Consider the following 14,954-nt stretch of genomic DNA (forward strand, 5'->3'; position numbering starts at 1 on the left):
CTACGGCCTCAATACTCTCTCTCACCAATAAAAAGAATATACTATAGTATTTGCAAAATGGAAACGGTCACATTCTGAAAATCATTTCCCCATAGTCGCACAAACCCCAAAGTGAACCTAAGGTGTCAATACCGTTAGCAAAAATTAATAGCCTCAAGGCTTAGGATCACATTGGGTCACGACTATCATAGTCCTCTCGAGTCACTCACTCCTTGAAATACTACTAAGTACGGACTAAAAGATTTTCCATGAATGCAACATGACCAACCATGAAAATACCCAAATCGGCATACCATAAGGCTACCATTGGGGTAAAGCAATACACACTAAGAGAGAAGCCGCACTAATGATTCTAGTCTTGCAAAAATAAAAATTCGATCTCCCCAATTAACTACCTTGCCAACATTAAGCAAAATGGCGCATGACAAATGAACACCCAAGGGTTAAAATCTAAAGTGTCAACCAACGAAAGTTATGGTCCAATTAGCCTAAGTCTGAGAGTCGCTTGGTCAAGTATTATAGGCTTACGCCATGTCATTATTTTGAGTCTAGGCCACCTCCTTGTATTCATACACGGGTTATAATCAGAAAGATTAATGAAAGTTTGAGTGTAAATCACAACTTCCAATTAAGTCCCAGAAACTGGAGTCTGAAAAGAAACAAAAAAAATCATTTTCGATGTAATTCTTTCGTTAAATTTCAAAAAGATAAAAACAAGGTTTCGAATCTACGCTATTTGCACATTTTAAGAAACGACTAAATACGCTTGCAAAGTAAGACAATTAAAAGGTCCACCCTAGGCCTACTAAAATTAAAGGTCCACTATAGGCCTACCAAACGAGGCTCACTCAGTCTCGCCTCGTGACTCAAAAACCACAACCATCTACCTTTTAGCCCAAACAAAAAAATTGATTGAAGGATTTATGTTGGGGAGAAATCCCAAGCAAAAAGAAAAAAAGAGAAAGAGAAAAGGGTGAGCGAAAAGAGCCATGAAATACTTAGCCCGTACCTCCCAAAGTGCGAAATCTACCCAAGTAAACAAAGGAAAAGAATCGAGTCAACCAATCCAAATCATAAAATTCTACGATGTCTACCATTTCCAATCCTTATGCTCTTAGACGCCTTCGCTCTGGGGTCCCTGTTCAGCTCATTTAACCCATCCATGTTCTCGTTGCCATAACCCAAGAAACCATTACCTCAACTCTTGTTTTTTGAACTTGTTATCAACCGCAAACCGCGCACGGCCATTGACACGTGCGTCATGCCCATCATTTCCAAAGTCCAAACCTGCTCTTACACCACCATTAGCATAATGACCATATAACTTGTTTGGATGCATCCTGTTGATATACCCTTGAGCCGTCCCCATGCTACTCATTGGCCCTGGTTGATGTAAACTCATGACACTAGCTCGAGGCTGCAAATTGTGAGTCCTAGCAAACATAATCCTCATGCTTGACCAATACCTACACAAATTATCCTATCCCATTCAACCCATCTTTCAAACCGTCTTGAGTCACGAATAATAAAAAAAGGAAAACAAATGAAAAGTACAAAAAAGTAATAAATAATAAAAAAGGAACTTTGCAAAGCGCCTCTAACGTTAGTCTAAAAAGAAAAAAAAAGCATTTAGCGCACCAACAAAAAAAAGGATTCGCCAGATATCATTTTCAGCGCCCAGAGTTGGGCGCCGAAATCTTTAGCGCCCCAGCCTGGGCGCTGAATCTCTCTGCTTGCCAAATTTTGTCCAGAAGTGCTCGTCATTTTATCCGCACATACACGGAAAAATAACGAACACTTGGAGGGGTATAACACGTATTCAGGTATACGTACAAAAAAAAACACATGAAAAGAAAATACATGTACTTAAAAAATAAAACAAAATTTTGGCTTACGACAAAGTAGCATATTAAAATAATAATGAACTTCACTTATCTCATCCTATTTCAAACATTACGGTTCCACCTCAGAATGTACTTGTTTAAAATCAGCATTCTAAGAAACCATTTTCTAGTCTAAGAACTACGCAAGACCTGATTCCAAATTAAATCTATTTAAGGCGGATACGTAGGCAATCCATGATTCGGTCCAACCAATTTGCAAAAATATTAAAGCCTATAGAAAAACAAGAATAAAAAATAGAAGTCCCTTATTGAAATTTAATTACTTGCAACCCAAGTCGAAAGAAAAATTTAAGTCAAAGGAAGAATCCAAGTCACCAAGATGCCAAAATTAACGAGCACACATCGAAAAATAATAAAGGGCACGTACCCTTGCCAGAAGGAGCACTCACACTCCTAGGCACTTAGCCAAGACTCAAAAGACCGCTTTGCCTCAATTGAATGGGGGCTAGCGCAAGCGTCCATGACCTCTAAAATACTCAACTTGACCCTCTCTAAAGCGAACTAACTCACTTAAAGACTTACTTTCACCACTAGACATAGTCGTTCGCTTAAAGACCTTCTTTCACCACTAGACACAGTCATAATCGCCAACAAGTAGTAAAGGCAGTAAGCTTGCAATAAGGAGGATTGTTCTACGGCATCGCCCCATCGTTCATTCGAACTCAGGGCACCCGTTCATGGTAATTAGAATGCTTGCTAATCCCCTTTGAAAAAAAATCAGACATTGTCAATAGGACTTGGCACCTAACCAAGGCTCACCCTACTCAGAAATATGACACGGGCATCTAAAATCGAAATCTAAAAGCATCATTAATGGGAACACATAATAGCAACTGGGAGCTAAAAATTGAAATGAAAGAGATAGGGAAGGAACTAAGTATACCTCGACCTTTTATACAGACATACACCAAGTAAATCTAAGTCAATTTGAAAACGGTTTATATTCCCGCAATTTTGGAAAAGATGGCCCTAAAAGCCTAAAGTATATATGCCAAACGGGCACAAGTATACCTTGACGCCTGCACCTTGGCTTCCAGCTAATCCTTAGACAGCATTCCAAAAATCGTAACAGTATTCTGATTCACTCATGTAATCATGTACGAATCTTTCTATAAGTCAGCCTACTTAGGACACCTCGGATTGTACACAGTAGGACTCGGATTTTAAATAATTTTCAAAAGACTTCTTCGAACATAATAAAGTGTCGTTGGTTTAAGCTAAGTATGCGTTTATCTCGATGTTGCAAGTAAGTCAAAAAGATCTATGAATATGATTATGGGTAAAGAAAGGCACCTAGCTTTTATTCAAGGCACACTTCAACATGTGACTACCTTGACCATAGGCAATGTCGCACAATACGACATCTACAAGAGAAGTAGCAAAATCACTACTCGAACATACCTCGCACTAAACGAGTCTGGTTCAAACTATTCATGATCCATGTCACCATGAATGCATAAAAACGTATGCAAGGCATTATAGCACCAAGCCAATCCCGTAGCTACAATTGGGGGCTTGAGAAAAACACTCTAAAAATGCTCGAAATGACGATTTTATCGCAAATTCTCGACGCTAATGCTATACATACATCATAGGGGCACAATCCTAAGCTTAATCGTGTAAAACGAACCTTAGAATGGCTACAACCCGTTCCAAATTCTAAGCGCTACTTAGAATATATAAAGTCACCCCACTAACAAGGCTAACTGAAAATCGCGAGTCACCAAAACTCCGATCAAACCACTGCACATAACGCTCGCCCTATAAAGCGCCCGTTACACAGTCTACATCGTTCCAAAGCAAAAGCGAAAGAAAAAAAATCAAAAAAAACTGTCACAGTTCTGCCCAGAAATCATTTTCAACGCCCAGAGCTGGGCGCCGATATCTTTAACGCCCCAGCCTGGGCGCTGAATATCTCTGCTTGCTAAATCTTGCCCTGATATAAAAACAAGAAAGAAACACCTATGAATCCTCGCATCGAACGAAGTAATAAGCCGTGCAAACCCACGCAGAAGGTGCTACACTTATTCGAGCACCTGATGTAACACCCCGGCAATTCTCTCTTTTCTAAAAGAACATTTTAATATAAAACGTAGAGAATTATCAAGGCATTATCGCCCGTGTGAAAACGTAACGGCTTATTCAGAATTTTGCAGCGGAAAACATAAAACTAACTGTAGGTTTATAAATAATCATTTTCAGAATAAATCCCAAAAACCAATCAACGAAAAACAAAGTTAATATTACTAATTCAATAAGTTTTAGAGTCCACTTAAACAAACCAAATCCAACTTAGAAAATCAAATGAACTACAAGCTCTCTAATCCCGATCCCAATGATGCATCATCTTCAAACCTGTAGATGGGCAACGCTTATTGATCCTTAGAGACTGCTCACCAAAGATGGGTCATCACAGGATCAATAAGGCATAGCCATGATCAACACACACAAACAAAGCACGTAATCAGCAAAGCTGAGTACTACATACTAAAGCAATAATAATCCTAACATGATACTATTAAACATAATTAAGGGCAGACAAAGCATGATAATCTGACGACCATACTTAACTAGACTAGGCTAGACTGGACTAGACTTTTATAACAACAATATTATTTTAATTGAAATAGGCAATGGACCGAGTTTTCTAGCTAGACGAGGTACGGGCGCGACTCCGTAACCTCAGTGACCTGCGATATCGAGGAACGTTTGACTGAAAATAGGACGCGGTGATCAATCCGGTCCGAATGAAAGGCCATGGGCTACCACCATGAACCCCAACTCCTGTTTGTCCGTCACTTTAGACGTGCACAGTCTAAAGCTATTGCTACTCAGTTTCACTTTACATGATTTACAAATTGACACCCTGTTATGACTCAACAATCACATAAGGCATGCAACTCACATTTATTTATAACTGTTTTTATCTTGGAATTGAGTAAGTGATCACAAGGCATCAAACAAGACTCATTCCAATTAACTCCAATCTTTTCTTTAATACTGATCAACCCCTGAATATGGGTATAAGGTTTCAACTTACTAAATAAGGTCCTCCGCCCTCATAAAGTAGTGAAAAGCTAAAAGGGAACAACAATTAACTGATCTGAATTATATACTAAATAATCTAGTGTTCCCAATCAAACATGTTTGCATCAATCTTCCATACTAACATGTTATAATCCTCAAAATGCAATAAAAGTTTAATATGTTCATCCAACAGTATCAAACATGCCATTTCAACCTGACTAAGTTCATCAACAACATTAACATAACCAAGTTCATCAACAATTCAACATGGTTTCAACAATTAGCACACATTCCAAGCACACAGGTATGTACGTACCTTGTGTAAACAAACTGATAGGCCACTTTAACACTTACAAAAGTCGCCTAAAGAGAATTCTCCGCCTAAACAACCAACAAGTAATCTCAATCAATTTCTAATCATTGGCAACCATAATAAAGCATTCTAAATGCATCCTAAACATATTTAGAACTTTCCCCAATATCAAAACTTAAACATTTGCTTTCCTAGCATCATAGTTATTGAACTAGTGATTGAAATTCGTTGAAAACTTTTTGCAAACATCGTACTTTAAATTTTCAGCAATATAAATTCATTTAAAAGCTTCACCAAGGTCAATCTACGTTCCCAGTATCCCAAAACAACCAATTCAATAATCCATACTCAACCTACCATGATTAATAATTATAAAAACCTTGAATTTCATACTTTAAACAATCAAAAACCAATATTTCAATGTAATTAGATAATCTGAAAATTAATAACTTTATTATAAAATTCATATAATCTTAAATTTATAATTTAAATCACAAAACCCATAACTTTAATTCAAGAAAACATAATTCAAATTAATAAATCATGATAAAGCCCTAACTTAATTTTAATTAATCAAAACTGAAAATTAATTTGTTTTTAATCTCAACCTCAAATCTGAAAATCGTATTTACCATAAAAATTACAAATTTAATTTAAGAACATAATCTAAATTAACAAGCTTTAATTTAAAATAATTAGTTACTTAGGGTTTAAGAAATAACCAAGGATTAAGGAGAGAGAAGGGCTGGACGGCGGGACGGCGGTGGCTCGCGGCAGAGGTTCACCGGCGACGGTGGCTGGGCGCGGCAGAGGTTCACCGGCGACGGTGGCTGGGCGCGGTGATGCTGCGAAAACGACAAGGCTAAGCTAACGAAAACAGAGGGGGAAAAGGAACGAAGAAGAAAGAAAGAACAAGGGGAGGAGGAGAGATACCGAACGGCGGTCGGTGGTTGGAACGGCGGCGCGGTGGTGGTTGCTGAGGCTGCTGTGTCGAGAGGATGAAGAAGCTCTATTTCTTTTTTTCTTTTTTTTGTTTCACGTGAATGAGGAAGGAGAAGAGAAGGAGGGTTTTATTTTGTTTTACATGAATTAGAAAAGAGAAGGGAGTATGGTTTTGGGGTTTTGTTGGTTTGGGCTTTGCCCAATTGGGCTAGGAGTAGAATTTAGAATTTAGGATTTGCTTTCTAATTTCAATAGAACGTGATTTCAAAATCCGAATTCGTTTCAACGTAAAATTCAAAAATCAATTTTGATTTCATAAATTATTTAAAATATTCAAAATGTAATAACATAATTATATTTTAATTACATATTCATTTCTAAAATTCGTAAATTTACATTTAAATATATTAAATATACGTTAAAGTATATAAATAAAATATAATAAAATTACGGGGGATTACAATCTACCCCTCTTAAAAGAAGTTTCGTCCCGAAACTTGACACGGAAATTCACATATCTTTCCAAACTTTTCAACTTATTCTTATTGTAGAAGTACTTTGTGCCACTCTTGTGCACTCTTTTGCCAACTAAGCGTTACTTGCAATACTCAAGAACACATTTTCTTATGCGGAGGATCTATTTACTTGCATCAACACGTATAATTTGTTAAAATAAGCATAAAAATGCATAAAAACACCATAAAAATAGGTAAAAAGCGCGAATTTATATCGCATTCTACCCCTCTTAAAGAAAACGAGTTACGCCCTCGTAACTCATCTCAGGGAATAACTTTGGATATTTCTCCTCAACGAATTATGTCCTCAATACAATATTCTCACTAAACTCATTCCAACAAGTAAGACTTCTACAATTCTTTCCATACAATGCCTCAACATGTGTCATCGTAATGCTTGCATGGTGACTATTGACGCACGAAAATTCAATTACCCTTAAAATCCATAACACACGTTCTCAACATATATTCCGTTATTAATCTTAGTCTGTCTATCGTTTGCAGGGTGGAAAGAAATACTCATTTTCAATGTTGTCCCCAAGATTTAACTGGACCTTATTGCCAAAATTTCGGACTTTTGTTCTCGGTAAGGATCTTACAAGTTGCCCTATAAAGGTAATGTCTCCAAATATTCGTAGATAACACCATATCAGTTAACTCTAGGTCATGGGTTTGGTAATTAGCCTTATAAGGTTTCAATTGACGCGACAACAGCTAAATCTAGAAAGCTTCCTCACATTTCTCACTTCACTTGAAATTCGATTCCTTTTTCATCAAGTTGGTCATTGGTTTTGCTTACTTCGAAAAGTCTTTCACAACCTCCTATAATGGTCATCTAGGCTTAGAAAACTTCAAGTATCGGACACGTTCATTTGAGTAGGTCACTCATTCACAGCTTGAATCTTAGCATGTTCTACAGAAACTGCTTCTGTTCAAATTTTCCTTGTTACCGAACCTCATTACACTTTTCATGGGTGTATAACTTTTGGGCTTAACTCTTAGCTCTTGCATCAATTCATGTATTTCTTTTCATCTTTTCCAGACAACAATGATTTCTAACGATCCTGGACCACTCAAATCGTCTCTTAGATTTATTCCCTTACGTAACATAGTTCTCAATCAATTTAGTCCTTCACTTTTCCGTCGGTGTCACTTATACACATATGACTTCAAGATTTGTATACTTTATCTAATAAAACTAGATTCTTCCTAAGCGTCTCCAAGTAATCCTCAAGTGTTTGTCATGCTCTTTCTCATTCCTTGAATAAATAGGGATATCATCAATAACATCATAACGAACTTAATTCGGAATTCGTAGAAAATCTCATTCATCAAATCCATAATTAATGCAGGTGCATTGGTTAACCTAAAAGACATTATTCTAAACCCACAATGACAATACGAATCCTAATGAGGTCTTAGGCCCTTATCAGCTATTCTAAATTGGTGGTACTTCAAACACAAATCAGTTTTCGAGAACACACTCGCCCAATTCAATTGGTCTAATATGTCATCTATCCTAGGCAAGGGATACTTGTTCTTGATGGTGTTTAGCTCCCTAAAATCGATGCATAATTCCATACTCTTGTTTTTCTCCTTAACAAACAACACAGGAGCTCCCCACAGTGATGAACTAGGTCTAACATACTCCTTAACGAAACAACTCTTGCAATTGTGTCCTAATTAGATCATTTATAGGTGTCGTTTCAGGATTTAACTCTATAGTGAACTCAAATGCTCTAGCTGGTAACATACTTGCAATTTCACTCGGAAACACATCAATGAATCCACTCACAATGGCAACATCCTCGAATTTAACTCCAACCTCTTTACTCACCTCTAACACACTACAGAAAAATCGTTCACACTCTCTATTCATCGATTTCCTCACTTGCATTACAGAAATAACTAAGGTTCTTGGACTTCTCAAAACATCTACATGAGCTCAACCTTTCAATAGAGTTCCTTAAACTTACTTTCTATATTTCACAGTCTACCTTAGCCTTGTACAAACTTAGCCAGTCCATCCCCAGAATTACATCCAGGTCCCTCAGATTAAACTTTTATCAAATCAGAAGGGAAAACGCAATCTTTTATCTTCAAAGGCAAGTTCTTCCATAATATACACCTTATGGTTACACCAATAGGCATAATAACAGGTAAATCAATCATTCAAAATCTACTAACTTCAGACTCTTAATGACAGATGACAAAACAAAAGAATGAGTTACTCCCAAATCAAACAACGTTTCAACTAGCACAAAGTTAATAGGAAAAGTAACATGAACTACGCCTGCAGAATGTTCGGCTTCATTTCGACTCATCAAGAATAGTTTACCCGGTGCCTTATTATGGTTGTTGTTCTCATTGGAAGACTTATTGTGGTTCCCTAGGTTATTCTGCGACCCTATAGGCTTCGAACTCCAATTTCCGGATTGTTTAAACCCTGGTTTCCCTTGGTTTTCCCCAACATTTTACTCTTTTCTTTTCTCCCTAACAACAATATTTTTCTTGTCCCTTCTAGACTAGAAACCATAAATATGAGCAGCTTTCCCATACACAATATCCAAGATGTAAAGGTTTCCACACCTAATCCTAATTGGATCTCCTCGGTCAAACCTTGCTTAAACCTCAGAGCCTTTAGCTCCTCTGTGGCTACAACTTCAGGTGCAAACCACGACAGTGCTATAAATTTGCTATAGTAATCGGCAATGGTCATGCTCCCCATAATAAGGTTTATGAATTCCTAAACTTTTCGCTTTCTCATAAAAGGTAGGGTAAAACTTTCCCTTAAGACAGTAACAATTGAATCCTAATTGAATCTCTCAGCAGTGCTAAGCGTAACTCTATTCTCTCTCCACCATAAATCAGCTTCATCTTTCAAATACATGACAACTTGACCCACTCTCATATTCTAAGGACAGTTCACAGTCTCAAACAATTTCTCAAACTCTCTAACCTAGTTCTCTAAAAAGTAAGATCAGTTTTCCCCTTAAAGTATGGTGATTTAACTTTGGCTAGTCTCTCGAACATGTTCCCAGCAGAATCAGAACGCTCAGTTCTCTCTTGGGTCAGCTTTTCCGCCAAGAGGCGAATAGCAACAACTAAGTCATTATTATTGGCCATTCTATAACACGACCTGAAATTAATATACTCTATCTTAGGTTCTAAACACTACTTACATGTCATTCTATATCAAGCAATATTTGATTTGACCATAGAGATCGCCTCAATAAACAATATTCACATAAAATCTTTTACGAAGGTGCAACAATCATTGCAAAATAATTCTCCTCTATCATTTGCGAACGACATTCACATAAAGGACATCCGATCGAGGGAAACAAATCAAATTCAATCATCACAAATAATAATAATAAAAGAAATATTCCTCTTCGCGTGCCCAAACTAAATCATTGACCACTTGGATAATTAAATATTTAACTCTAATTCCTCAAAAGAAACTTGTATTTCCTAAAGAAAATTTTATTCCTCAAAACAATATTAATAACAATTTCTAAACCATAATAACGTACTTGTCCTCAAAATAAAATAAAAGCGCTATGCAATAAATTTAAACTACCGTTGGGCGACTTGTCCCACATTATTCCCAACATAAATAAATAATGAAACAATCATAGAGGGAAACATTATCAATCTTGTTCTTTGATTCCTTATAGCTTTCTAGAGTAAAGGGCTCGTATTTAAATTCATCATCATCCTCGGTATTAAAATATTAAGCTAGTTTTCTCTGCCTTGTGGATCTTCGTAGCCTTTGAGACTGAGGTCATCCTCTAGCTTAGTATCACTACATTATAAATATCAACTCTAGTGTGCCTTCTAGCACGGTCAAACTCACGAAGGGTTTCCTCATCCCTATCAGGGTCTCCTGTTCTTAATATATGACGCATTCTGCGTTCAACGCTGGTGTAACTATTAATGTCAGACTCATAATCCATTTCATTCTCATGATCACTTAGTACAATTGGGTTGCTCTTGAATCATAGGAAGATATTCACATCTAAACACTACTTTCTCACAAAAATATCAGTTGTCTCTATATCGATCTTTCTCGAGAGATCCTATATTGGTGTACTTGGAAAGAAATATTTTATTCCTGAAACAAACAACTTAAGATCTTACTAACGATTTCCCAACCAAAGCATAATCAGAATTCAATAAAACAATAAGTTTGGTGGAATCAAACAATTTCTATGCACATTTACATGCAACACTTAAACATTTAACACATGCACATAGCAATTAACTTCTTATGTTAGCAATTAACTACTAATGCACATATAATTCTATCCTATATGCCCTTTCCTATATTAACCATCTCTCATAATAAATCATAATAGGTCAAACATTGAAGAATTTAAAGAATAAAACAAGAACGATTAGTAAGAAAAAGTTTATTAAACGAATTAATAATAAACGAATAAATAAAATAAAGAATATTTTTTTTTTTTTTAAAAACGAATAATTAATAAGAAATTTTTATTAAACGAATAAATAATAAACGAATACATATTTATTAAGCGAATAAATATTAAACGAATAAATATACTTAAGGAATAAGATTTTTTTATTTTATTTTTTTTCGAATATATTTAATTTAATTTCGAAAATAAAGAAAAACGTACTTAATTCACATAAACAAAAAGTTTCGAATAAATAAGTTAATTCCGAACTTAAATAAGAAATATTATATACTTTCAAACAAAATAAAATGAATTTGGTCCCCCAAAAAAAAAGTACGCATTTTTGAATGATGTAATACGTAGAAGAGGAAATTCGTTTTAGGAAAATAGCTAGTTTAGGCGCCTAAAATCATTGAAGTAAAACCATAAGCTTCTAGATACCACTTTGTAACACCCCGGCAATTCTCTCTTTTCTAAAAGAACATTTTAATATAAAACGTAGAGAATTATCAAGGCATTATCGCCCGTGTGAAAACGTAACGGCTTATTCAGAATTTTGCAGCGGAAAACATAAAACTAACTGTAGGTTTATAAATAATCATTTTCAGAATAAATCCCAAAAACCAATCAACGAAAAACAAAGTTAATGTTACTAATTCAATAAGTTTTAGAGTCCACTTAAACAAACCAAATCCAACTTAGAAAATCAAATGAACTACAAGCTCTCTAATCCCGATCCCAATGATGCATCATCTTCAAACCTGTAGATGGGCAACGCTTATTGATCCTTAGAGACTGCTCACCAAAGATGGGTCATCACAGGATCAATAAGGCATAGCCATGATCAACACACACAAACAAAGCACGTAATCAGCAAAGCTGAGTACTACATACTAAAGCAATAATAATCCTAACATGATACTATTAAACATAATTAAGGGCAGACAAAGCATGATAATCTGACGACCATACTTAACTAGACTAGGCTAGACTGGACTAGACTTTTATAACAACAATATTATTTTAATTGAAATAGGCAATGGACCGAGTTTTCTAGCTAGACGAGGTACGGGCGCGACTCCGTAACCTCAGTGACCTGCGATATCGAGGAACGTTTGACTGAAAATAGGACGCGGTGATCAATCCGGTCCGAATGAAAGGCCATGGGCTACCACCATGAACCCCAACTCCTGTTTGTCCGTCACTTTAGACGTGCACAGTCTAAAGCTATTGCTACTCAGTTTCACTTTACATGATTTACAAATTGACACCCTGTTATGACTCAACAATCACATAAGGCATGCAACTCACATTTATTTATAACTGTTTTTATCTTGGAATTGAGTAAGTGATCACAAGGCATCAAACAAGACTCATTCCAATTAACTCCAATCTTTTCTTTAATACTGATCAACCCCTGAATATGGGTATAAGGTTTCAACTTACTAAATAAGGTCCTCCGCCCTCATAAAGTAGTGAAAAGCTAAAAGGGAACAACAATTAACTGATCTGAATTATATACTAAATAATCTAGTGTTCCCAATCAAACATGTTTGCATCAATCTTCCATACTAACATGTTATAATCCTCAAAATGCAATAAAAGTTTAATATGTTCATCCAACAGTATCAAACATGCCATTTCAACCTGACTAAGTTCATCAACAACATTAACATAACCAAGTTCATCAACAATTCAACATGGTTTCAACAATTAGCACACATTCCAAGCACACAGGTATGTACGTACCTTGTGTAAACAAACTGATAGGCCACTTTAACACTTACAAAAGTCGCCTAAAGAGAATTCTCCGCCTAAACAACCAACAAGTAATCTCAATCAATTTCTAATCATTGGCAACCATAATAAAGCATTCTAAATGCATCCTAAACATATTTAGAACTTTCCCCAATATCAAAACTTAAACATTTGCTTTCCTAGCATCATAGTTATTGAACTAGTGATTGAAATTCGTTGAAAACTTTTTGCAAACATCGTACTTTAAATTTTCAGCAATATAAATTCATTTAAAAGCTTCACCAAGGTCAATCTACGTTCCCAGTATCCCAAAACAACCAATTCAATAATCCATACTCAACCTACCATGATTAATAATTATAAAAACCTTGAATTTCATACTTTAAACAATCAAAAACCAATATTTCAATGTAATTAGATAATCTGAAAATTAATAACTTTATTATAAAATTCATATAATCTTAAATTTATAATTTAAATCACAAAACCCATAACTTTAATTCAAGAAAACATAATTCAAATTAATAAATCATGATAAAGCCCTAACTTAATTTTAATTAATCAAAACTGAAAATTAATTCGTTTTTAATCTCAACCTCAAATCTGAAAATCGTATTTACCATAAAAATTACAAATTTAATTTAAGAACATAATCTAAATTAACAAGCTTTAATTTAAAATAATTAGTTACTTAGGGTTTAAGAAATAACCAAGGATTAAGGAGAGAGAAGGGCTGGACGGCGGGACGGCGGTGGCTCGCGGCAGAGGTTCACCGGCGACGGTGGCTGGGCGCGGCAGAGGTTCACCGGCGACGGTGGCTGGGCGCGGTGATGCTGCGAAAACGACAAGGCTAAGCTAACGAAAACAGAGGGGGAAAAGGAACGAAGAAGAAAGAAAGAACAAGGGGAGGAGGAGAGATACCGAACGGCGGTCGGTGGTTGGAACGGCGGCGCGGTGGTGGTTGCTGAGGCTGCTGTGTCGAGAGGATGAAGAAGCTCTATTTCTTTTTTTCTTTTTTTTGTTTCACGTGAATGAGGAAGGAGAAGAGAAGGAGGGTTTTATTTTGTTTTACATGAATTAGAAAAGAGAAGGGAGTATGGTTTTGGGGTTTTGTTGGTTTGGGCTTTGCCCAATTGGGCTAGGAGTAGAATTTAGAATTTAGGATTTGCTTTCTAATTTCAATAGAACGTGATTTCAAAATCCGAATTCGTTTCAACGTAAAATTCAAAAATCAATTTTGATTTCATAAATTATTTAAAATATTCAAAATGTAATAACATAATTATATTTTAATTACATATTCATTTCTAAAATTCGTAAATTTACATTTAAATATATTAAATATACGTTAAAGTATATAAATAAAATATAATAAAATTACGGGGGATTACACCTGAACAAGGCATGATGAAATACTCCAATGCAAATGATATCCCAACACCTGGAAGAATGTTCTAATACACGCCGTTAGGCCATACAAGCCTAAGTCGCGCCATAAGTTCAACCATCCCACGGTACAAGTCTAAAAAAAGAGTAAGGCATATTGCACTAATGTAGGCACGACCAAGAGTACGTGTAAAAGAGGCAAAGACTACTTATCGCCCAAATTCGAAATGCAAGCCACACGACTTCCACATTAAGAATTAAAGGTAGCAAAATGTTACCTACCACGGAAGGGATAGCTCGCACCTACACGAGCGGAACCCCAAGGCATCTTTCTCAAAATAACCTACAAAAATCGTACGCCAAAAGGAAGCATCCCAATATGCATACTTGGGGGCTCCAAGCTACGAAACAACCATAGCAAAATAAAAAAATCTCGAAGCAAATGTTTGAACAATCGAAAGGGCACGATGTTTGAGCCCACTTCATGAATGGGCCTGACCCCTATCAAGCTTCTAAGCAAACTATTCAAAATCAGTCATTGTTCAAAAATTTATTCAAACAAACTGATTGATGGACCGCACACAACGGCCATTCTATGAACGCTCGTTCGCACATACATATCATCTTTGCTAAGTACCGAACATTTACGAACGCGTTCCAAAGAAAAAAAAGAAAACGAAAGAAC

General features: G+C 36.0%; 2 long non-coding RNA genes across 2 annotated transcripts; both read right to left on the bottom strand.

The window, feature by feature from the left end:
* Positions 1-4,155: 4,155 nt before the first annotated feature.
* LOC130461213 (uncharacterized) lies at positions 4,156-6,724 on the bottom strand. Its single transcript, XR_008921613.1, has 4 exons — positions 6,178-6,724; positions 5,967-6,089; positions 5,248-5,312; positions 4,156-4,293 (listed from the first exon to the last, which is right to left on the bottom strand). It is a non-coding gene; the product is annotated as an uncharacterized lncRNA (long non-coding RNA).
* Positions 6,725-11,634: 4,910 nt separating this feature from the next.
* On the bottom strand, positions 11,635-14,225 carry LOC130461152 (uncharacterized). The gene is made up of 4 exons (XR_008921539.1): positions 13,805-14,225; positions 13,594-13,716; positions 12,875-12,939; positions 11,635-11,920 (listed from the first exon to the last, which is right to left on the bottom strand). It is a non-coding gene; the product is annotated as an uncharacterized lncRNA (long non-coding RNA).
* Between the last annotated feature and the right edge of the window lie 729 nt (positions 14,226-14,954).

Source organism: Spinacia oleracea, chromosome 5 (genome assembly GCF_020520425.1).
Source record: "Spinacia oleracea cultivar Varoflay chromosome 5, BTI_SOV_V1, whole genome shotgun sequence".
Lineage (NCBI taxonomy): Eukaryota > Viridiplantae > Streptophyta > Magnoliopsida > Caryophyllales > Amaranthaceae > Spinacia > Spinacia oleracea.